This window comes from Onthophagus taurus, chromosome 2, assembly GCF_036711975.1.
Source record: "Onthophagus taurus isolate NC chromosome 2, IU_Otau_3.0, whole genome shotgun sequence".
In the NCBI taxonomy this organism is placed as follows: Eukaryota; Metazoa; Arthropoda; class Insecta; order Coleoptera; family Scarabaeidae; genus Onthophagus; species Onthophagus taurus.
Window position 1 is genome coordinate 17,072,522 of NC_091967.1, and position 18,087 is coordinate 17,090,608.

The 18,087-nt window shown below is 32.2% G+C and overlaps 1 protein-coding gene across 1 annotated transcript in view; it reads left to right on the top strand.

The window, feature by feature from the left end:
• Positions 1 to 16,021: 16,021 nt before the first annotated feature.
• LOC111428821 (uncharacterized) overlaps positions 16,022 to 18,087 on the top strand; it is a 46,784-nt gene continuing 44,718 nt past the window's right edge. Inside the window, exon 1 of the mRNA XM_023064525.2 lies at positions 16,022 to 16,266. The gene's annotated coding sequence lies outside the window, so the exon portion shown is untranslated. The remainder of the gene's footprint in view (positions 16,267 to 18,087) is intronic.

Consider the following 18,087-nt stretch of genomic DNA (forward strand, 5'->3'; position numbering starts at 1 on the left):
CCATACTATGGATTCCCTCATTTCGGGGATCATAGTTGCCATCTATGTTAACTGCTTTTTTACTAAGAACATCATTTTTTATAAGAGATACGTATTTTTTACCAACTTTTGACAAAAAAAATGTACGTTAAGGGGTTAACGAAGAAATTTTCACCATTATCAAGATGGGCTTTGACAATGGCTACTCCCTTACACAGGAATTAGAAAGTCAGTATTCATCAATCTAAATGTTATTCGATCAATTATCATCTATGCCTGTATTGTCTAGACTAACTTGGTTAAATCGAATCTAAAAAATATTGAAGTTATGCAAAGTAAAATAATTGGCATAGCAGTATATTCCGAATTGTATATGTTCAACAATCAATCACAGCATAAACTTAACATCGACAAGTACTTATATCTAGAACATGTATATTCTACAAAAAATTATCATCTTAAAAAACTAAAAGCTAATTTGAAGATATAAATTAGTTTAGAAATATTTTAGTCTTAGAAAATAATACTACATATAAATCGAAACTTGAACTTACTAAATTTTAAACTGAATTGTTCATAATTTTGTCGAATTCGACCCCAACCCTAAATATTTCATCTATTCACACAACGTTTCGTGGTTATTCGAACTCCGATAAGACACGATAGCGTCGCCATCACCGCGGTGACTTGTGCACACTTGTGAGTGTGTTTAAATTCGAAACTAGTACTAAATTAGTTTTAGATGATTACGCATACGTATGCAATATTGACATTTCGCACCGGAGCGCTTCGGCTTGCAGACCGAAACTCACTCATTCCGTCTGTATTGTATTTGTACAATATATTCCACAATGCGCGACGTTCTGTAATTATCGATCTCTGTACGATTTTATTGAAAACACGCTAATGTTAAACGACCGTGACGCGAACCGCACAGAAGCATTACACGTCGACTCCGAACAATGCAGCCCTCGACGGTTCGAAATTGGAGATCGTTGAACGAGATTCAAAACGATCGAACTATATCGGATTATGTTATGTAATACCAGTTTATTTACATGTTAATGTCATTATCATTTTATAAGCAATTCACAAATTATGATTCTAAATTGAGAATTAACCTTTCGTAAAAATTTATAATTTTGAAGTTTAACGCCATTTCACGGAGATTAAAGTAGAAATTTACCGTTGGGTTACGAATTTAGATCACGTTAGAGCTAATGTCATTGCATCACCCTTATATCCTGCGCCGAAGTTGCTAATGTTCTCCGACACGCAACGTAAAACAATTTATCTTGAATCAGCAAAAAGAGGATCCTAATCTTTTAAGTGTGATTGATTTCAGCAATTATTGCACTTGATCAGAAAGTCAATTCAAAAGTAGCTATAATAAAAAGAATTTTTCAGTTTATTGATCTTATTCGGATTGAAAAGTTGAACGATATTTGATACCGGCACAGCGTACCAGATACAGCCAGAAAAATCCATTCTAATAACTGCGTTGGATTGGGTCCAGCCGAACGAAAATCATTAAAATGACCAATCCATGTGTTGTATTGGATACATTATTATACTGCACTCAATACCGAAATGAAATTGCTGTTTAGATAATTCCTACAGATTTGGATTGAAAATGTCTGAAATAGTTCGATCGAACGCTCAATTTAACTTAGTGAATCCAACACCCGGAATAATGTGAATCATGATTTACTCAACTTTACAACTCATAATTAAAATTTGTATTCCTCTTTAAAATTGAAACAATAACATAAACGTTTTAGCAATTAAACTCCGAGGAGCCATTAAACTAAAAACATAAGATTTGTTTGATTTGAGTAATCAACGCCCAAATTCCGAAGTTCCTAATGAAGGAACTTAAACGATGCGATAAACGTGCCATTTCCCGTAACAAATCTCATCCCCTTGACGTGACCAAAATGAAAATGTGGCAGAAATGCCGAATAAATCAATTCGAAAAGACACCTGGAACTATTTCTCTGCGATACACCATTACCCTACATTCACGAAATACAAATTTGTATGTCACAACGTACCGGCTAAATCTTTACTCTTTTCCATCTACATAGATAAAAACTAAGACTATTAAATAACGATAAAGTAATGTATATGTAACGTTCGCCACAATATAGCACCACATATTATCTAAATTTAATTTGTTCTCGACGCGTTTAAACCGCGTTCTCATTATAGCGTGGTTGTTCGTTCGGTTTTGATAATTTAAAGTTTTAATGGCAGCCGCCAACCAGTTTCCCGGTTACACAATGGCGAGAATAGAAAATTAATATTCTAAGTTGCTTTCAAGATTAGCGTGAGGAATGTACTACTATCGAATATTTACACTGAAAGCCTCAGATGATTTTGATTCTCTCTCTCTTGTTCAAGTATTTAATTAAAATAACTGCAAAGTCTCTGCATTCCGGCGAGATCGTAGCCGTAACGCTGACCGAGCGCATAACTGGCCATTAAAATAACCAAGAGTTGTTATCCAATGATGAGTACAAAAACAACCGATTTAATACAAATTTTGATATATACCACGAAAGCTATTTTTATAATCTTTTATATTTGTATCTTTCCTATATGTTAGCTTTATTTTGTACTTTCTAAGATAACTACTAGAAACTTTACTTTCGACGAGTGCATGAGTTTGATAAGAGCAGTCTGGCACTTGCCTTGTTAAGTAGATTAGCTGCTCTAAGTTTGCAAGAAATATCTGTTATAGTCGGTATAATCACCTAATACAAACAAATTTACTAAGTATTGAGTAATCAAATATTTTGTTAAAATTTTTTCTGTAATCCAAAAGTTTTCTTGTTACGAATATTAAATTAGTCGTTGAAATTTTGCATGAACCTCTAACGTATATCATAACATTAAAAGCAGATCGTCTCTGAAGTAATTTCCTGGTGCAAATATAAATCACTGCCTAATTGCTTGGTAGCCGAGAGCAAATTCATGCGTTAACGGCGTAACGTAACTGCTTAATTATTGCTTGGACAGAATTATTTCAAAGTTAATTGCGAAGCCCTAACTCACAAAAATAACATCAAAAACAAAATCAAATGTAAATGAAAAAGAAATTGAGATAGACCTAAACGGTTAAAGTGATATCGCCGTTCAAAGGTAAACAATCGTAGAAATTTTGAAGACATTTCATAAGGGGTGGCAGCCGAATTCTGAAGGGAGTAGTTCGTCAACATTGCTATTGACCCGTGCCGTTTGTTTGCAGCATCCAATTACATTATCGGTGCGGTCGGATTCCAGCAGTGCTGGTTCCAACGGAGTTGCTATAGAGATTGGCAATGGGAATATCTCTGCGTGAATGTTGTGAGCTTAAAGCTTTCAAATTTTAAATCTGACGACTTTCAAACAATCACTTTTTTTTTATTTTTCCATATGTTTCAATTCTAATAAATTCAAGTTTTGACGGGAACACAAAATGTTATGAGGAGTAATCCAAGAAAAACAATTTAGACAGTTTTTTTAATAACAGGTGTGATTGCAAATAGTCACATTATAATCAAGTATTAAATTACTTACTACAAGTAATTTGTGCATACTCTAATTAATTATATTAAAAACACTTTTGAAAGAATACCTAGACTTACATATCGGAAAAACTTGATCATCGTTCAAAATTCCAGTCATCTACGTGCACGCACAATTCGCATCTTCTCGATATCAGACAACCCTTAAGGTAGTATTATGCGATTAATTTCATTGATATTCGCATCTATTTTTGCGAATAAATCCACCACATGAAGAATGAGTTCTTTATAAAAATTTGATTTAATCAAGCTAAAGAAAAAATTATTGCAAAGAATTAATTGTGGTGAATTGCTTACCTTCATTTTCAGGTCGTACTTTATTTCTCTAACTAACGGTGTTTCAACTAATAGCAATTGGTGCATATCAGAAGGGATCATATTAAACAAGCTTATAAGAACTTTGTGATGCAGCTATCTTATTTTACACATATTAAGTGGAATACTTTGGGATAGAAACATTAACGGGAGACACAATTAATATGTAATGCCATCATAAAGATTATAATCACATACAGCTGTGAAGTATGGCCAATTTAGGAAACAACGAAACGAATGCTAGAAGCTACGGAGATGGATTTCTGGTGGAGAGCTGCAAGGACATCAAGATTCGAACAAATACTAAATGAGCGAATAAGAGAAATTATGCAAGATACACATACAATAGTGGACGAGGTAAAAGGTAGGCAACTCATATGGTATGGAGAAGTCCAAAGAATGCCTGAACTTAGAATCCCAAAACAAGTTATCAACTGGAAACCTGCAGGAAGGAAGAAACCTACCATGTTTCCTAAACTTACGATCCGAGAAGAAGTTGGCAGAATACACAAGTTTATGGAAGAAAAAGCTTAGGAGATAGTTTATGGAGGAACAAACAAGAAAGGTGACTTGGCATAGGAAGTCATAGATGTTATGACTGCTTAGGATCATTAATCAAAAACCAGATTCTGCCCATTGCAATTTTGTTTGCGTTCTTTTTACTGACAAAGGTGGTTTTGTTAAAAAAAGAAGGACGATTTCTTATTGCTTGTCGTTGTTGGTAAAGCCACTAATCGCGGCATTTCTGAATTCAGCATTAAATTTGTTTTTGAATCTGTTGCTCAGAGGTGCGAAGGGGTACGAAATATATGATCTCTAACAATAGGTATGGTAGAAAAAACGGTGTCATTTTAAATTAAGGACTCTAACGCTGGTTAGGTTGACCAAATACCTGAAATCTTACAAAAAGCTGTGGAAGTCGTCAATCAAAGTTTTCTAAATATTTTGGATCACACTGCTTCTTGGTTTATTCATAAATAAATAAATAAATAAATATCATGCATGCCTTTAAATTGTAGTCAGGAATTAAGGTGTATTTCGCTGTTAGATCTAAAAATATTGAGCCAAGTGATCAATTACATATTTTCTTGTATTCTTCTTACAAGCACATCTTTAGAACGAATTTCTCTAAAGTATGATCAAATGGCCAAAGTATAGCAATGGGCTATTGCGAGAGGCAATAACCTTAAAAGATTATACAGTTTGAAAATGTACATAATCCGGTCTTGCAATATAAATCGTAGCAACATGTTATACGCACATTGAACGTAATTACGACCTTTGAGGAATAAGAAGTGAGAGAAGAAGAACTTTCTGCCAGAATTGGTACAATTTTATAACAAATTCAAATTATCGTGGGATAGGAAGATGACAGCGTTCCGCTCTCTTTATATTTCAATTAATGGAATCGTTGGTATAACATCTGGTAGTAAATTACATGTCTAAAGCCGATTTCACAATTTCATATAAATGTTTCCCTTCTCGCGCGATATTTAATGGATTTTGCTGGATTTGGTCAATTTTCCAACAGAAGAATTTTGTAATTAAACAAATTTAATTACAACTTGCGGAAAATGTTGCTCTCAGAAAATATTCTGTAGAGAGATAACGAAAATTTTACTAACGTTCTTGCTACTATAAGTGATTTTCTAGGTTACTCAGTTTCTTGTACGGACTTGAATACAACGCACAGATTCATCGTAGCTTGCTTTTACAGTTGTCTTGTCAAGCTAAAGACGCGTTTTGGTTCTCCGGGTCTCGTATTTTATTCGCAATTATCCAGGATAAAGTTTAGTCTCGTGACGGTTTTTTTGTAGTTATCCAAAATACAACTGCTAATGTCAGCCTATTGGTCCTAGTTGGTTCTTTATTATGCTTAACATAGTGGAGACTATGAAAAGTATAAAAAACCAAATCAATGCATTTTAACTAAAACATTCAGAACCATTTCAATGTTTTTGATGATAATCTAACTTTAACAACCTAAATTCTAGAGTTTAGGTTCTTTTGCCACGTGCTTTAGGAGGATGGAATTCTTTTTTTTTTAATTTCTTTCATTACCTCAGTAGTAGATATTGCCAATGGACGCATCTCCTGATAGAATCTCAAGATTGAGGTCACACCACGTAACCTTAACCTTGAGGATCGAAAAGAAAGATTCCTAAAGCTAAAACTATTCAAACTGTTAGTTAATAATAAACTAATAATTTGTAAAGGATGCTGCTTGAACTTGTTTAAACATGCATGTGCTTCTCTCAACAGAATAGCATTAGCACTCGAGTAGAGCGCTGCTTCAACTTGTGAGCTTGTGTGTGAACATGCATAGACTTACTTATTAATACCTCTAATTTTATAAGAGAGCTTTTTCGTTACACAATAGCATCATTCGTGCTATTACGCCGGTGGTAATCACAAATAAAATTTGCTTCAATGCAATTTCTTATGGAAAAAATAATACTTAATAAATAATGAAATAAATATTTAATTCATCTGAAAATGTTATTTATCAAACCAATAAAATATTGCATCAAATTTAAATGTATAGGAATAATTATTTATATTTTTGCTTTATGAAAATATTTATTTTCATTAATAATACACTTGAATAATTCATCCAAATAACTTCAATATCTAGCATTACGAGATTGATTTCGATAATTGTTTATGATTTGCTGAAATATATTATAAAATACATATAAATATATTTGCTTTAATTTATAGGCTATATGGTTATGAGTATAAGCAATGTAGGCTGGAAAAGTTTCTTTCTAATGACACTGATTGGAACATTTTAGCTCAAATTTTTACTGCTTCCGTTGTATAGTTAGTTGTCTTTCAAAGTTGTAAGCAGGAATCCAATCTAAAAGTAAATAATAAATAAATTCACGATGCTCCGCTCTCTCAATCTTGTTAGTGTTATACCGAAAAGATACTCGTAAACCACTAATTTCTTCAACATGGTCTAAAAATATTCTTTCCCCTCTAGTTTTTTATGAGCACTACTTTTAAATTATCTTCAAGGTTTAGCTTTGAGCTAACGAGCTAGATGGGAAAGTAGGATAATGGGATTTGGAACTACATTTGAGAGATGTATAACGATGTCTTATTAAACATTTATGAAGACTAAGATATTAATAATTTAATAAGTGATGAGGTATCGGCTTTATTAAATTGTTTTAAACAATTTAAGTTTTTGTGTTCATTTATTATTTGACATAAATTAAAGTACAAAAACTCTTTAAAATTAATTTTAATTGGTAAAATGGATTATAACTTCGAGTTCAATTCACGCTTAAATAAAATGATTTGTAAAATGATGTACCTTTATTTAAACTGCCATTTTGTCGTAACCACCGGGGTGTCGTAACCACTAAAACGAAAGCGGAAGTGCTACTCTTTGCACTCCGCCACTATTCCTACATCATTACGGCTGAAATAATATTGTCTTTTTTCTTTAAATTTGATTCGCTGGCAAATCATTTAATATTAGTAGAGTTTTATTTCAACAAGAACAGATAATTCTTTAGTGTTGGGCTTAATTAAAAATGACTTTCTTCTTATTTTGGTATAATATAAAAATAGGAAAAAATGTTAAGAAGTGGAGGTGAGGACTTTTTTTAATGATTATTTCTAAGTACTATCAGTTTTATAAAATAATTTCCTTTTATAAATATGTTTAGAAAGTTGTTTATTCACGAGAAGATGAAAAGATACATTTTCGATTCGCTCTCTTTTCCGAGTTGTTTACTGTTTACGGACAGACAAAACATTAATATTATGATCATTGTTCACATAACAACTTCTTTTGTCGTTTCACAAACAATACTTCATATTTGCAGCAATGAAACTGATATTCATTTCTTTTCGGTTCATCCTTAATTTTAAGGAATTTTTTGTATTGTTTTCATTGGTAATACAAGATTAACTTTTAAAGAAACGATTTTGAATGTATGTCTGGATAATGAATTTTTTATAGATCCAACAGGACAACTTGGACTTCACCTTTATAACTTTTTATTGTGTTACCCTCCTTGATTGTTAACTGATTTGGATTCTTTCATTTGTACATTGAGACATGAAAAAACAGAATGGAACTAATTTTTGGAATTAGAATGGATTAAAAGCGAAAAGTGTTGAATTTTGGTCAACATTTACTAGTCAGAGTTGATTATAGTCAGGGAAAGTATACTCTCACTGAGGTAGTAAAAGTTGACTTTTTACAAGGAAAGGGTTTACTAGCTAATAAAAAACACATAAAAAGACAAAACCTTTATTAACACATAAAGAGATAGAAATGTTTATAAAAAAACTAATAAAAATGCAAAATCTTTATAATACATACAGATAGAAATGTTTATCATTTATTATAGCAAGGCAAAGATTTGTGACACTTTGAGATACAAAGCACACCTTTCTTCTTACACATGCACTTCATGGATTTACATTTACTGTTGCAAAAGCATTTAAAAAATCCTTGTCCACTTCCAAGTGATTGTGAAGTTGCAACAGTCCTCACAGCTAATCAACTTTTACTGAAAAGACCAGTAAGAGTCGACTTTACCTAGGCAGAATCGACTTTCCCTGTAACATATACATATATTGAAGATCTTCTATTAACCGCAAATTGAAAGGGGAGGGACTTGCATTTTCTGTCAAAGCTTCATCAACGTGCCCGAATAAAGTAAATAAATTTAGAAGAATCTAAACATTTTACATCGACGCAACCACAGACATTACCTGACACATTAGATGACCAAATAGAACAATGTTTACAGTATTCTATTAATAACAATTTAAGAAATATGATATACTGCAATTCTAAACAATTTATAAAGTTGGCGTAATGCTGATTTGCTAACCCTTAGAATACCATCTGTGTATGACCACTAGACTCACTGAACATAAAACTCAACATAAAACAACATTCGCTGGTTGTGTCTCTTAAACTCTTTCAACAGGAGGGAAAATTTAAAGAAACGTACCAAATAAGTCGACATACCTAACTTCCGTTTTCTGGAACAGACTGTTTCGCCAACTTTGTAAAAGCAGTACATGAAATTTTGACTAGCAGTCTCACCAGCCAAGAGGTTACTCATCAATATAAGGTTAATTGGCATTAATGAAGAAAATATAAAAGTTGTAAATGCCAGTACTGGATACAGATACATGGAAGGAAATATCAAAACTTCCAAACAATTGATGGCAAACATATACTAGTAAAGTGCGAACCTCGAAATATAAATTATAAAGTTGTTTTTTCATACATCTTCATGTTTGTTGTGTTAAATGTTCCTAATCCCATTTGTTATCCAGTATATGCCAGTCATGAGTCTTTGCCATACTACTTGGTTGATGACGAGGCTATTCTTTTATTGCCACACCTTATGAGACCTTTCCTAAAAGGTATGTATAAAGGACCAGAGTATGGCTATCGTAGAAATGTGCACTATTTTCACCGCTACAATTGGGGTCACATTGATATCGTATATGCCTAGTCTATACCTTGCCCTACACAGTACTTATATTTTATATAAATATTGAGAACGGTGTTCATATAATTTCTTCTCCCCAATCGTTCTGAAATCATGGCTGGTTTAACTGATAATCGGTGGAGAAGATATTTTATCGCAACTGTTTGAAGAATAAAGTGAAATTGATGGTGAAGGTCTGACTCAGAATCTAGAAGTACTAATACCACTGTTAATGACGATCAACACTACAAATATTACCTGTAAGTTTTTATCTTTTCATTTTCCAACTTTATAAATAATTATAATTACACACTATAAGATGCATACGTTCCCCAAAATAATATAATTTTCGACGAATAGTTACTCACATTCAGTGGAAGATCTTCTTTGAACGGATACCAACTTTTTCATACTGACAGATACCTTAAATTAAGAGAAGTGCATGAATTACGGAGTGTAATTGCATTAATCTAATCGTTTACTTTTTTATCTTTCATCTACTAATTGGCAATAAGGAAGAGAGTTTTGTATGTATTAAAATTATATTAGTGCTTAATAAAACAAAAGTATTTCTTTTATTTGACTTGTTCTTATGTACATTTTTATGTTAGAAAATAAAATGCAATCATAAAGAATGAAAGTGGGAAAACTAGTTAGTGATTGGCGACGTCGTTGAATCGAGTTTCCTGTTTCTATCGAACGCTCCTCATTCCAAGTAGATAACGAGGTGCCGATAGTATAAACCAAGTGCTGTTCCGGCTTCGACCGCAGGCTTTGTTTCGACCCGCCCAAGGATTGAACCCCACGAACCCTCGAGGGAAAATCATTTACTTTATATCCCGTCTAAGTCCTTATTCCGCTATTATAAACATTCAATAGCACTACATGTATAAGTAGGGACCCTATTTTAAAGTACCTACCTGAAAGTCGTTTAATTAGAAACGACGGACGTCATAAAAGCTATGGGAAAAAAATGTAGATAGATCATATAGCTTTATGTTCAGTTCTATACAGAGATACATTAGCTTTCTGGGACACAAATGCGATGTGCATTACTACATTCGTGTCCGAATCAACCTCCATTTACAATTCTCTCGAGCTCAAATTCGCAGACCTTGGTGCATGTCACGTTGGTGCTTCTTCTTTCTCTTTTTCGAACAGCCCATTAACTCAGTATACTTCGCGCTATAATTCAGAATTATACTTTTAAAACGAAGAGAGACCACTGTGGTAGTCGTAGTAGTAGTCGGTTACTGGTTGGCTTTGCTCTATTCGCCTTATATCGATCGCAACTTCTAACTGCAGCTAGTTGTTCGAATTTACGAGACTTGTTATTGCGGTGTTTTATATAACTTTAAAGAAATGAAACACATACAGGGCTCCTTTTCCAATTCACCATCAAATTAATTGGTAATATTAAAAACGAAATAAATAAAATTCTAATTAGCTTTAAAATTGAAAATATTTATAACATTGACGAAACAGTTCGGACATATTATTTGAGTTTTATTTGTTTGTTGTGTACATTGAAATGGATATAATTTATAATAATAAATAATCCTGTTTTGATCAATTTTGTATTTGTCTACACACAATCGAGTATTACTCGTTTTACTTTTCCACGATTACACAAATTTTGGTAGATATAAACTACGGCCGCAAAAGTGGTGTGTCGAAGCCTATTGTCTCATTAATTCTGTAATTATTGTACGTTTTGTTGACGATCGACGATCAATAGGCTTGTGGGTTACGCGCGTAACTATGCGAGCATTTAGCAAATCGAATAAACAACACAAACATCACGTTGACGGCTTAGCGTTAAAGTATTGGCAGATTTATAATCAAAAATAATAAACATAAATTTCCAACTGGGGAATATTCAATTTAACAGGGAACCTCTCGATAATTGCAAAGCTTATATGAATTATTGGTTAGTAATTACGGTTATTGTTGGTTATACTTGTTGCTATATCGCCCCAACTACAATAACATTTATTTTCTCAAAATTATTATTAACTTATTATTATTCGTATATATCAAAATATGTATAAACGATAATACTCAAACAACTTGCAATTAGCCGACTGTTCTAATCACACGAACCCTTTGTTAAACCCTTTGAAAACTACAGCGCATACAATTACCTTAAAACAGAGTACTATAACAATCCTTATTTACGAGCTTAACGTGTGACATGGTAGTGTCATCATGATCTCGGTAACATAGCTTTTTAATCCTACTCATAGTAAATGCGGAAACCCTTTTACATTAAAGGGCTTTTGTCGAAATAGAAGTGCCCTGTCAGATTTTTTCTTTTAAAGAAAATCTCCAATGCTCACATACATCAAAATTATCCCACATTTAAAAATGAGATAATTTTTTATTCATTACTCGTTCTTTGTATTTATTTTAGTTCTATCTTTCTTTCAAGTTTTTTTATGAGATATCTTTGTTTGTTCAACCATCACTAAAATTTATATTATACTATATAACTTTGTCTAAATAAGCCAGATAGATTTATGGCCGTAAAGGCAAGAATTGACTGTTCTAGATAACATGTGATTATACCCACACGTTGTAAAAAACCATAGCACTAATAAACACATAAATTTAAGGAGCAAAAACAAAGTCTTGTAAAACTTTGAACATTTATCTTCCCTCCTCATAAATTTACGTAACAATGATTTTAAATCGGATTATTCTCCAATTATTTGTATAACAACCTTACAATTTTTACCTCTTAATTGCTAATATGAGGGTCATATTGACCGCTAACAGCATTTTTCATGTTACTTTGTGTGCGAATATACCTGCTTTCAACTTAATACGCAATTCAATTATTTTCTATTTTTATAGGCTGGTTACTTAGAGTTTATAGAAGGTTAATTAATCTAATAAGTGGTTGAATGGTTGAAACATGTTCGTAAAGGTAGAGAGTTCATTTACAGGAGAAGAGAAAGCCTTTTATCTTCATAATTAGGCACACAGGACAAACGTATAAAGTGCTTTTATAAAGGGTTTTCTAAAAATAAAATTCAAGAATTTAGATGCATTAATCAAAGACTCACTGTCCGAAATACGAAATAAACCTCCATTTATATTGGAAGGACTTGCAATTCTACAACTTATTTTAGACAAATAGTGTAGACAAAATCCTTACATTGAGAGTTCGAAAAACAAATGGATGAATAATTAATATTGTCAATGAATAGGACTTTGTCTTCAGAGAGAAAGAAATTGGGCAATTTTCAGATCGCAAGAATGAAGTAGATGATATATATGGATTAATTTACCAATATCAAGATGTTCAGAATATGAAGCATTTATCAGCTGACCACAGAACAGTATGAACATCATTTCAAATCTTCAATGCGAAGGGTTGTAAATCAACTATTTGAGAAAGCTAAAGAATATGATATCGAGCTGCATTCGGCTATGGTATGCTATCTTTTGACAGTATCAGCAGTTAATATGATAATTTATGATTTGATTTTTAACATTAAAATAAAATCGACACATCATATTGTTTGCAAGGCAAAGGAATACCTATATTGTAGACTTCAGTAGCAGCACCATCCAAAACCAGTTTGCACTCAGTTTGCAACCAGCTTCCGGAAGCTAGAAATGGAAGTTGATCAGATGATAACTCTCACAGTCAGATGCTTATGGAAATTCTGATAAACACTTAAAAATACTGCGAGAGTTAGCACTAAACAAATTTGAAAAGTAAGTTTGCAAAATATGAAATTAAAAAAAATCGAATAAAACAAAATGTAATGGTAAAACTATAAAACTAAAAACTATAAATTAATAATATGTAATATATTAAATATTATGTTAAGGGATAGAGTATAGACAAGGAAACATCACAAGAAGAAAAAGACAGCCACCACGGCTAATCTACCGAAATGGATATATTCTACGGAAATACATAATAAGGAAAGGAAGGAATTTACAATGTTGAGTATAGTAAACTGAGCGAATGCATAGCGCTGTGCTTATGTTGCCAATAAAAAGTTGTCAAAAACTGGAAAGTTACATAAGTAAATTACCTAAACAAAAAATTACCTGTCACCGTAAAGAAAAGCAGTCATAATAAAAAGTTAAACGATTTACGTTCACGATTAGTCGTATAGATTACAATGACTAAATGATTAAAGATGTTCGTGATCATGTCAGTAAGACGAGGTTTTGATTCGGAAGAAAGAGATAATTTTCTATAAGTGGGTTGAGTTAGATTGGTTTGATTTGAGCTGGATTGAGTATACATCATATTAGGTAGATATTAGAGTATAGATATAGAGTATAGATACTAATGCTAGTGTATCTGTTAGATCATGTATCGTTAGAGCGTGTTCACTAGACAAGTTGTTTGCAATTTATTTATTATTTATTATATATAATTAAATACGAAAAAGTATGGCCAACTTTATAAGATTGTGTTCCAACCCACTTTTGCATATCGCCGTTAAAGCCCGCTGGTTCGCATTGAAATTCTATTAATTTGGCTCACGGAAAACTGCAAAATTTAAGCAGACTACATCTTCTGGGCCTAAGTAACAAGAATAGCAGAGATGTCAGCAAAAGTGATTTATCCAACTTCCGTATTATCACTTTATCTGGTTTTTAAACAAAAACTTCTGGCCATTAATGGCTTGAGCTTGGTTTGTGGCGTCGGGTGTTCAAATACGTTCAAAAAAATAATACATATTGGATTGGTTGACATAGAAGCAGGTGGAAATGTCACAGCTACGTTAACCAGCTCAAGGATATCCAAAACAAAACGGTTGCTACACAAACAATAAATCAAGTAATAAAATCTAAAACTGATTACATCGTACTACAAAATTTCCGAAAATTATCGGATGGAACAAGTTAACTAAGAACTAGATAAGCCGAGGAAATGAAGAAAGTGGTTCGACCAAACTGGCTAACTACCTAAGTTATGAAGTTTTAAAATGCAATTTCATTAGCTTATATGTGATTACAAGCAGCTGAGGTTTGAAGCTTAGATTGTGACTGCAGGTCAGAAATTCAAAATCGTTCAAGGTTAAATTCTTTCTATTCATTCTTAAGAATATGTTTCTTTCACACACTTCAAATTCACTTTAGCCATGGATTTGTCCAACAAGATTTCAATTCTGTTGTACCTCTGACTTCAAACAGAAAAAGTTTTGAAATATCACCTAACAGACATAAAGACTCGCCATCTTGACAAGCTTAATAAAGAATATTATTTAGAACATTTCATGTCAGCAAGGGTTCTACACAGGATTCTTAGCGAATATGTTCGCGGCAGCTTCAAAGTAGCCTCAGTGACTGAGAAATTTATGGAAAGTTGCCTGAGATGGTACAACCACGTTCAGCCTCCCGGAGAACAACACAGGAAGAAGGCGACTCCCTTCTACCTGGTAGACCAGCATGACCAAGACTTTAAGTAAAAATAATTTATCTGCACCATGACAGAATATCATGACACAGAAATATTAGGAGAGCCGACCCCACATAAAGTGGAAATGAGCAAAAAAGAAGAAGGCTTAAATGTAAAATATATGAAGCTTTTGTTGTATTTTTAAAACCACTGAATTGCATACAGTATCTAACGTTTCATTTCGGAGCACTTCTTTTTGCTCTCATTTGACCACTTTATAACACAAATTGATTTACATTTTTGTTTCCTATGGTTACCTAATTTATGCAATAGTGTTACTAAACCCAAAAGCTTCTAAAGTAAAGTTTAGCTTCAGTTCATGTCCTATTTAAATATTTCTTAGTGATTGATCAAAACATGCAGATTCAATGATATTTGGAAATCCATGTTTCATAGGTTTTGATAAAGTTTTTTACCCACTGTACACATTTGCCGCAGAAAACTTAACAATGCATTCAAGATATATTCAGTATATTCACAAATTGTTCTATTAAGTCAAGTTTAATATGAAATGGTAACGTTAAAATTTTCAGTACCTTTTGGATGTTTGGTCGATATCATATACATTTAATATACCCTCCTTAGAGTAACATTAATAATAAGATTATATTAAAGTCTCCTATAATTATCTCAATTATAATCTGGTGAAAATTTATGGTAAGTCTATGAACGCATTTTTCAAATGGGATTTTACACGTAAAGCATAAAATCTCATTGCAAATCAGAGGAGTACGTAATCTGTTCAATTTGATCGTTAACGTCACGAGTCTCAAATCCTTGGATTTCAAATAAAAACCTCCTTTTGCACATTGAAGGAATTGATTATCTAATTGTACAAATGACGAATTTAAATCCGCCCAGACAAGTGACTTTTGTATAAAAATAGCAGCAGCTGTAGTAGCGTAAAAGAGAGACGGCGGAAAATGACGATGTCGTTTAATCAGGCCAAGGCAGTATATCCTGTGTTCGAATCGAAATTGAGTCAAAGGTTTGTCCTTCGTTCTGTTCTACAAAGGTAGTAGGTAATAGTAGGGGTGGATTACCTCTCTCGCATGCATTGGGGGGATTCAATGCTTTTCAGCGATTTCCCTATAGCTCGCTAACGAGTAAATTACCCCAAAAATGCTGTGTGAAGGCCTTGGGATGCACAGACGCGCTCAACCAATCCGAGACCATTCCCGTCACAGTGTTCTAGCTTTTCCCGCCAGGTGGGGGTAATATCGGGAAATCCGTAGAGTTTGCAGCATCCCCAGATCCAGTCTGTTACGAGCGTTCCTTCGTGTTGCCGAATAGGGGTTGCAAACGGTTTTCTTCGACGTCGGGTGCAAATTGCGAACGAAACTAGATATATTGTATTCGATCTCTTCAAAGTTAAAAATTTTTTTTTTGATCACCCCAAGAGTTAATTACATACAAAAACAATATTGTCATTTTGTGACTGCTGTTTGTGAAATTATTGTTTTCTTTTTTTCGAGAAGATATGGATGAAAACCGTTGTTAAGTAAGTGGATTTCTTTGTTGTGCTTATTTTGAACTGGTCGGAACCAAAATGGGGAGTAGAGTACAGAAACTAGGACATGAAAAGGAGATTGTATCAATAAAAATAGTTCTAAATTTTGTTTGAAATTCAAATGAAATGAAAATTTAAACAATAATATACTTTGCTAGGCAAATCAAATTTAAATGAATAATTCCACGGTTTTGTTTGTCTTTTTTATTGTTTTGTTTGATATCGTAATTTAGTACGCGGTAAAATAGTTTTTATGCTTTAACCAAACTGACTGACGTAATGATGCTTTTATCGCTTTCTTTGTGACTTTATTTTGTGTTTTGTTAATAACAATTTAATAATTTCCTTTGACATGTTTTCATAATTAATTTTGAAATTGAAATAACGGACATAAATAAGTAAATAAATTTACCTCTGAAACTTTTTGTTGATTTCTTTGGACATAATACGTTTAAATTTATCTGAAATATTCTTCATCGCCTAATGCACAAGAACTTGTTGATAAAATCTTTAATGTTTACAAATTTATACGTAAACATGTTAGCATATTTAATATTGTACATGCAGTTCAATATTTAACTACGCTTTTATGCACTATGACACCTCCAACCAAATTGATATTTGATACTCCACGTGAAATATTGACTTGTTTACCCAAATGTAATTTACTTTATTACAATCTAGAGTTTAACATATTATTCAAAGTTTATTATTTAATTGACGTACTTTAAAGAGAAGTGATAAATGATTAATCTCTTTTTAATTTTTGTACTCATTTTCACAAACAATTAATAACTTAATAATATATTTACAAAAAAGGCTTTCATGCTGTCAACATTATTACTAATTATTACCAATCATCTGAAAAATAGAAAGAAACTCATGTCCATCACAATAATTAAATTTCATTGTACAAATTGACATCCAATATTAAATTTGTCAAGCATAAATATTGATTCTTTATTATTTCCATATACAGACATTACAAGATTTATGCTGTCCAAGACATATCCGCAAAATGTTGTATAAAAACCGAATTTATCGCTATAAAATAAACAATTGCGTTTGTACATTCTAAAAGTATTAAAACTTACGCTAATTTACAAAAATATTACTCAAAAAGAAAAAGTGACTAAAAGCAAGCTTTTTCTCCGTTAAAAAGGTAACCGATTTCTTTAAGTATCCCCCAACATTCATAACAGTTGTGTTAGAAATCGCTCTTTTACGATCTGACACATTTCTGAAGTGTTTAAAATCTTTTATCGTCGAAATTAAATGAGATTTTCGAAATGGAATTTCACCACGATAAAATAGATAAATGTCTCTATATGTTCTAAAAATATTTCATAAAATATTCGAAGATGTGGATTTTTATCGAAATTTAACGCAAAATGGAAGTTAAAAATAAATACTAAAACTTATAACTATCTTAAAAACGGATTGAGATATCGTGATGATATAACGAACATTTTAAAGCAAATTTCATATTGATTTAGTGTGCTATAAATAATTTCTTATTTTGTATAAACCTCAGTGTTAGGGTCTTTAAAACCCAAGTTTGTCCATTTGATTGTTATTGATTATAAGAAGAAATTTAGCAAATCGTATCTCAAAAACGAAATGAGATATTATGCTACAATAACAAACAATTTAAAGCATTTTTAGTTGAGATATAGTATGCTATAAATAAATTCTTATTTTTTTATAAACTTCTTAATTATGATTTTATAAACCCAACTTGGCATATTTGACTACTATAGATTTCAATATTCACAAAATCGTATCTCAAAAACGAATTGAGATATCGTGATG